Source organism: Bison bison, unplaced genomic scaffold (assembly GCF_000754665.1).
Source record: "Bison bison bison isolate TAMUID 2011002044 unplaced genomic scaffold, Bison_UMD1.0 scf7180017864182, whole genome shotgun sequence".
NCBI lineage: Eukaryota > Metazoa > Chordata > Mammalia > Artiodactyla > Bovidae > Bison > Bison bison.
Genome location: NW_011494754.1, coordinates 221,715 through 228,318, shown reverse-complemented (window position 1 = coordinate 228,318; position 6,604 = coordinate 221,715). Strand labels below are relative to the sequence as shown.

General features: G+C 44.5%; 1 long non-coding RNA gene across 1 annotated transcript; it reads left to right on the top strand.

Annotated features, from left to right (window-relative positions):
- Positions 1 to 1,907: 1,907 nt before the first annotated feature.
- Positions 1,908 to 6,110, top strand: LOC104991101. Its single transcript, XR_825569.1, has 3 exons — positions 1,908 to 2,052; positions 2,127 to 2,212; positions 5,151 to 6,110. It is a non-coding gene; the product is annotated as an uncharacterized LOC104991101 (long non-coding RNA).
- Positions 6,111 to 6,604: the final 494 nt, after the last annotated feature.

Genomic DNA, 6,604 nt, shown 5'->3' with positions numbered 1-6,604 from the left:
AGTCAATAAAGAAGAAATAGATGTTTTTCTGGAACTCTCTTGCTTTTTCTACGATCCAGCAGATGTTGGCAATTTGATCTCTGGTTCCCCTGCCTTTTCTAAAACCAGCTTGAACATCAGGAAGGTCACGGTTCACATATTGCTGAAGCCTGGCTTGGAGAATTTTGAGCATTACTTTACTAGCATGTGAGATGAGTGCAATTGTGTGGTAGTTAGAGCATTCTTTGGCATTGCCTTTCTTTGGGATTGGAATGAAAACTGACCTTTTCCAGTCCTGTGGCCACTGCTGAGTTTTCCAAATTTGCTGGCATATTGAGTGCAGCACTTTCACAGCATCATCTTTCAGGATTTGAAAGAGCTCAACTGGAATTCCATCGCCTCCATTAGCTTTGTTCGTAGTGATGCTTTCTAAGGCCCACTTGACTTCACATTCCAGGATGTCTGGCTCTAGGTCAGTGATCACACCATCGTGATTATCTGGGTCGTGAAGATCTTTTTTGTACAGTTCTTCTGTGTATTCTTGCCATCTCTTCTTACCACTCCTGAATTCCTGCCTTAGTTTGCTGGACATCCTGGATCCATTAAAGATATTAGGTAAAGTTTAAAAATAAAATGATCCACTTTCCTAGGGTCCAGTCCAATTTCTGATTTTAATGAACAAGTGACACTACCTCTCTGGGTCTCCACCTCCTCAAGTGTAATAGTGGGCAATAATCCCAGGTTGTAGTGGGAAATGCTCAGGCACAAAGCACTAGCTATACAAAATAAACAGGCGTTTTTGTTTTTTATATAATGATTGCAAAGCCCTTTCATACTTTTAAGACTTGCCGAAAAGAATTCTTGGGCCACCATCACTTAATCTTTGTGGCATCCTGGGTAATTCAATTATTTCTCTGGGCCTTCTGCTACTTCAAAAATATTAACTCAAGTGATCGACAAAGAAGAACATTCACTACTGTGTGGGGCTCTGCCCACTGTGTGGGGCTCAGCCCACGTATGTGGTTCTCAACCGTTGAAGCAAATTCCTAGAGATACTTTAAATAACTTAGGGAAGCTTGGTCTGCCCCAAGTTAAAAAGGGATGTAGATATAACAGAGGGGATCTCAGGCAGAGGTCTGACATTCTGAGGTTCTGCAGGTAACACGGAAGGGTCTTCTCCCCTGGAGGTGTCGTCAGGCATCACTTCTTTGGCCTTACGCAGGCCCACCACACCCCCAGATGAGCCACAGATGACTTCACCACTTTCCCCAAATCCACGGAGCACTCTCATTTCTCTCCAGATGAGGGTCCTGGGAGGGAGGAGGGGTTCAAGGTCCTCCCCCAGCTAAAGCAGGGCGGGCGGCAGGACCCGTGGGGGTTGCCCTTATGCTGCGGCCGGCCGCCCTTTCACATTTTCTGGTGGCCGGCCGCTGTATGGGGTCCAGGACTCCGCGAATTTCGCGAACGGGTGGGGGCTGTTCTATGAGGATGAGGAGAGGAGGGGGGGTTAAGTTACATATCCTTTCCCTGCCACTGTCCGTGACGTATTTCAGGAAAGTTCTGAAAGAACTAGGTCACGAGTTTATTTCTTAAAAAGATGTTTTCCATGTTTTGTTTGTTGGTAAGGACGACTCGTCTTTCCTCATTTGTGATTCTTACACCCGAAATTCGGTTGTTCACGAGACGCATGCACAGAGACCAGCAAGTAAGGAGCCGCTGTGAAGGCAAACCCGTTGCGGTAGCGACGCGACTCCGCCACAAACCTAAGGAGAGGAAATCTCGCGATGCGGGATTCCAGCGTCTCCAGCGTAAGCAACGCAGCTCAGAGCCAGGGCCCGCACGCCGTGTGGGGTCCCGCGACCTTTGCTCACCGCAGAAGCCCCGCCCACAAAGCTGGTCCCGCCCTGGCCGCCGCGAGTACCGTTACCGCCCCCGCTGCCCCGGCTACTAACTTTACAAGCCCTACGTGTACCCCACGCGTAACTTGTTTCTCGGCTTCTCTGATTGGCCAGCATTCCTTGCTCAGACCCAGCATCCTTTCACCTGAGAGTTCACTCCGCGTCCCTAGTCAAAGTGAGGGTCTGAGGCTGGAATCGCAGCAAGCATCTTGGGGGTCTTTGCTGATTCTTTTTTCATTTCTCTCTCAGGGCGAGAACTCTGGGAATGGAGCTGATCCAGGTGGGCTCGTCAGGTGACGAAGATGGAAACCCCAGGTCTGCCAGCAAGAAAAGAGGTAGGATGAGTAAACACAGTCCTAGGGCGGGTGGCAGGAGGGCGAGGGTGAGGCTGGTGTGGAGTCCATGAACCTGCAGTTCCTTCTAACCGCGCTTTGTAGTTACTGTTTTGTTTTGTTTTCCTGTGAAAGACTTCAAATAGAAAAGTACAAAAAATAAGTAGTGGAAATCTGCGTATCCAACCCCCGGATTTTTAAAAGCTAACATTTGACTTACTGCTGCAGATTGTTTTTAGAGAAATAAAAAGGTGACGCGCTGAGGGAAGAACACCACCTCTCTCTCTTAGGGGTATCCATGCTTCTGGAGATAGGTTCTATTCTCCCAGTAACTGCTTTTGTTAAAAATATCAAAAAGTATTTTCCCTAAGATTAGATGGATATGACATAATTTCCATGAAGTTTTAAGGTCAAGCAAGGCAATATCCAGCACTCCCTGGTGTCCTTGGGTGTTCCCTTGTGACTCAGCTGGTAAAGAATCTGCCTACAATTCGGGAGACCTGGGTTCGATCCCTGGGTTGTGAAGATCCTCTCGAGAAGGGAAAGGCTGCCCACTCCAGTATTCTGGCCTGGAGAACTCCAGGGAAGTCCATGGGTCGCAAAGAGTCACAAGATTGAGTGACTTTCACTTTCACTAAAGCAATATTAAATGCTGTCTTGCAGCACTGACCTTTTATATCTAAACTTCTGTCCCTTGCCTTTTTCCCCACGTGGTATTGATTTTGTTTATCTATGTAGATACAGGCAGTGTAGCCCATCCCATTGAAAGAATAAATCATAATGTGCTCCAGTGTCCCTCTGCTGAAGAACATTTAGAAAAACATTTAGGTTGTATACTTCCACAGTGTGGAGAACTGGCAGACTCTGCTACTGTGATCTCATGCTGTTTCTAAGATGTTTCCCAAACACCTTTCAACATGTGTGTAAGATCTTTCCTTGTTGCTGTATGTCTAATTTATCTGAAGGTGAAGTCGCCCAGTCGTGTCCAACTCTTTGCAACCCTATAGACTATAGCCTACCAGGCTCCTCTGTCCATGGGATTTTCCAGGCAATAGTACTAGAGTGGATTGCCCTTTCCTTCTCCAGGGGATCTTCCCAACCCAGGGCTCGAACCCAGGTCTCCCACATTGTAGACAGATGCTTTACCGTCTGAGCCACCAGGGAAGTCCTAATTTATCTAAATCCTATCTAATCCTAGTGCTCCTCCCTCAGGTGTGTGCATCTCTCCTTCCCCTCCCTCCCATCCAGTTTACCTTTTCACCCTCCCAGTGGTAAACCTTCAGATTCCAACAGTTACTCTTAATAAGTGCTGCCAGATACTCTGATGTGGCATAGTGAGAGATAGGACATAACAATATGATGTCACCTAGGATTCAAGTAGCATAGTCCTTAACCTCACGGTTTCCCTGGTGACTCAGATGGTAAAGAATCTGCCTGCAATGCAGGAGACCTGGGTTTAATCCCTGGGTCAGGAAGATCCTCTGGAGAAGGGAATGGCAACCCACTCCACTCCAGTGTTCTTGCCTGGAGAATCCCATGGATAGAGGAGCCTGGTGTGCAACAGTCCGTGGGGTTGCAAAGAATCAGATACAATAAGCGACTAACACTAGAGAGAGCTAACTCTAGCTGCTGAGCAGGAACCCTAATATAGACCAGGTGGTTCGAGTTGGTGATCCCATTTGTATGAAGGCCCAGGGTATGTGCTGGGGTGGGGAGGGAGAGAAGGGAGAATCTAGAAAGGGCCTGTTCTCCAGCTCTTCCCATTTACTTGTTTCAGTAAGTATAGTCTTACCATTAAGTATTGATGTTTTTAGTTTTGTCTAACCAGTATTTTCTTTCGAAATTAAAGTGTTCACTAAAGTTTAACATATGTTTATATCCCCATATGAATGAGTTTATCTGATAGCTTTTTCTTGATAGATAAGCTGATAAATGATAAGCTGATAAATGAGGACAATGTGAAACAACCAGAATAATGGAACTTGGAAAGTTGAAGGGTAGCTTTTGTTAAGGAGGGCAGCTTTTAAAACCATAGGCTAAAATAAAATTTAGAGGTTGTTTTTAATTTTAATTGATCATGCTACTGTTTATCCCCTTTTTTCATATATAATAATGAGTTGATTATACAGTTCTTAATGTTGTATTGTGCTTAATTATCCTTAAAATAATTGTCACCTCCATTCCAGCCAATAATATAATAAAAAATCAACTTTATTGAAGGATAACTTATACACAATAAAATGTACCTGTATTAATTATATGTCAATGAGTTTTATAGACCAGTATATGTAGTTACCACCTTAATCAAGACACAGAACATTTCCATCAGCTTAGATAGTTCCCCTGTGCCTCTTTGTAGGCAATTCCCTGGGCTATATATCAACTTGGAGAAAATTAACATCTTGACAATTTTAAGCCTTGATTAGGGTGGTGGTAAATGCAAATGTACTTTTGTCAAAACTCATTAAGCTGTACATTTAAATTATGTGTAGTTTACTGTATAAAAGGGATTTCAATGAAATTGAAAATAAAGATCAAAAATAAAAATTACCTCAGCTACTACCTTTTATTATTGACATGATTCATAATCATGAAAATCATTTGGCTTGTACATCTTTTTATCAGTAGGCTCTGTGTTTGAGGTGCTGTACTGGTTCATTAGTTTCTTAATATCTCAAAACCAATCAATTGATGCTGGCCTCTGTGATGTGGCAGGATTGGGAGATGGGTCACAGCCAGATGATGAAAATCAGTAAAGCACCTGTGTCAGAGATTTTTAAACTTTTGTTAAGTACGGTCCCTTTCCTCTTCTTCCTGGATTCAAAGTTAGACTCCTGCTAGCCCCTTCTTGTCAAATGACTGAATATTAGTTTGTAGAAGGTAGGCAAAAGTGGTGTGTATCCCTTCAGAACTGCCAGTCACAGTTCTCCATCTTTTTTAGAGTCTGTGGGTCAGAGACTATCCCCAGGGCATCCTTGGAGCCATGACCTGAAGAGAGACAAGCCACAGACTGGAAGGAGCTACATTTGCATCACCACTGGAGAACAATCACCCCCAAAGGATTTGGAGAGAAGTCTTCTCTAGTACCCACTTTTAAGTCCCAGTTGTATCTTCTTTTATTCTCCCAGCACTCAGTGTAGTTGAGGGAAAATTCTAGATTTCCCATAATATCTTGGTCATGAAAGTGAAATGAAAGTTACTCTGTCATGTCTGACTCTTTGTGACCCCATGGAGTGTAGCCAGCCAGGCTCCTTTGTCCATTGGAATTCTCCAGGCAAGAATACTGGAGTAGGTAGCCATTCCCTTCTCCGGGGGATCTTCCTGACCCAGGGATAAAACCTGGGTCTCCTGCATTGCAGGCAGATTCTTTACTGCTTGAGCCACCAGGGAAAAGGTATTTATGTATATGCAAGGCAAAGCAGATCAGGACCAGGAGAGCAGGCTGAGAGCTGTAAGACTCCACAGGGTAAGGGAGACCTTGTAGAAGTGCAGAGCAGTAGAAGGTGCAGAGGTGAGCATTGCCATCAGGATGGGTCTTTGGGGCATGCCAGCATCTACCAGAGACCGGAAGGACTATTTAGAGAAACTGATAAAAAAAACTGTAGGTTACTTACTGCTGTTGCAAAGGGTTGGGCTTAGAATGATGGGTAAATCAGGCATTAACATCTTCATTTTACTAATGAAGAAATTAAGTTTAATAGAGAATAAGAGTGTTTGTTTTTGTTCCTGTTACAGTACTTAGTTCATAGTAGATATACAGCAAATATTTGTTGAGGGAATTCCCTAGTGATCCAGTGGTTAGGACTCGATGCTTTCACTACCTTGGGCCTGGGTGAGATCCCTGGTCGGGGAACTAAGATCAAGCCAATAAATAAATAAGTAAATAAATGGATAAATATTTGTTGAATGAGTGAATGATTCTCTAGTCTAAGACCTTTAATGGTTATGCCTTCTACCAAGAATTGAGAACTTTCCTAGTTGGTAGTATATAGAGGGGTAGGGGACTGGGAAGGAGGACAGACACCTTGTAGTTGGGTACAGAATGTATGTGCTCTCTGGCCCTACCACTCCCCATTGCCTTAGGACTCATTCCATTTACACATTAATGTCATCAGTCTCTCATGGGCTTTCAGTTTAGTTCAGTTGCTCAGTTGTGTCCGACTCTTTGCGACCCCATGAATCGCAGCATGCCAGGCCTCCCTGTCCATCAACAACTCCCGGAGTTCACCCAGACTCACGCCCATCGAGTCACAAATGCCATCCAGCCATCTCATCCTCTGTCATCCCCTTCTTCTCCTGCCCCCAATCCCTCCCAGCATCAGAGTCTTTTCCAATGAGTCAACTCTTCGCATGAGGTGGCCAAAGTACTGGAGGTTCAGCTTTAGCATCATTCCT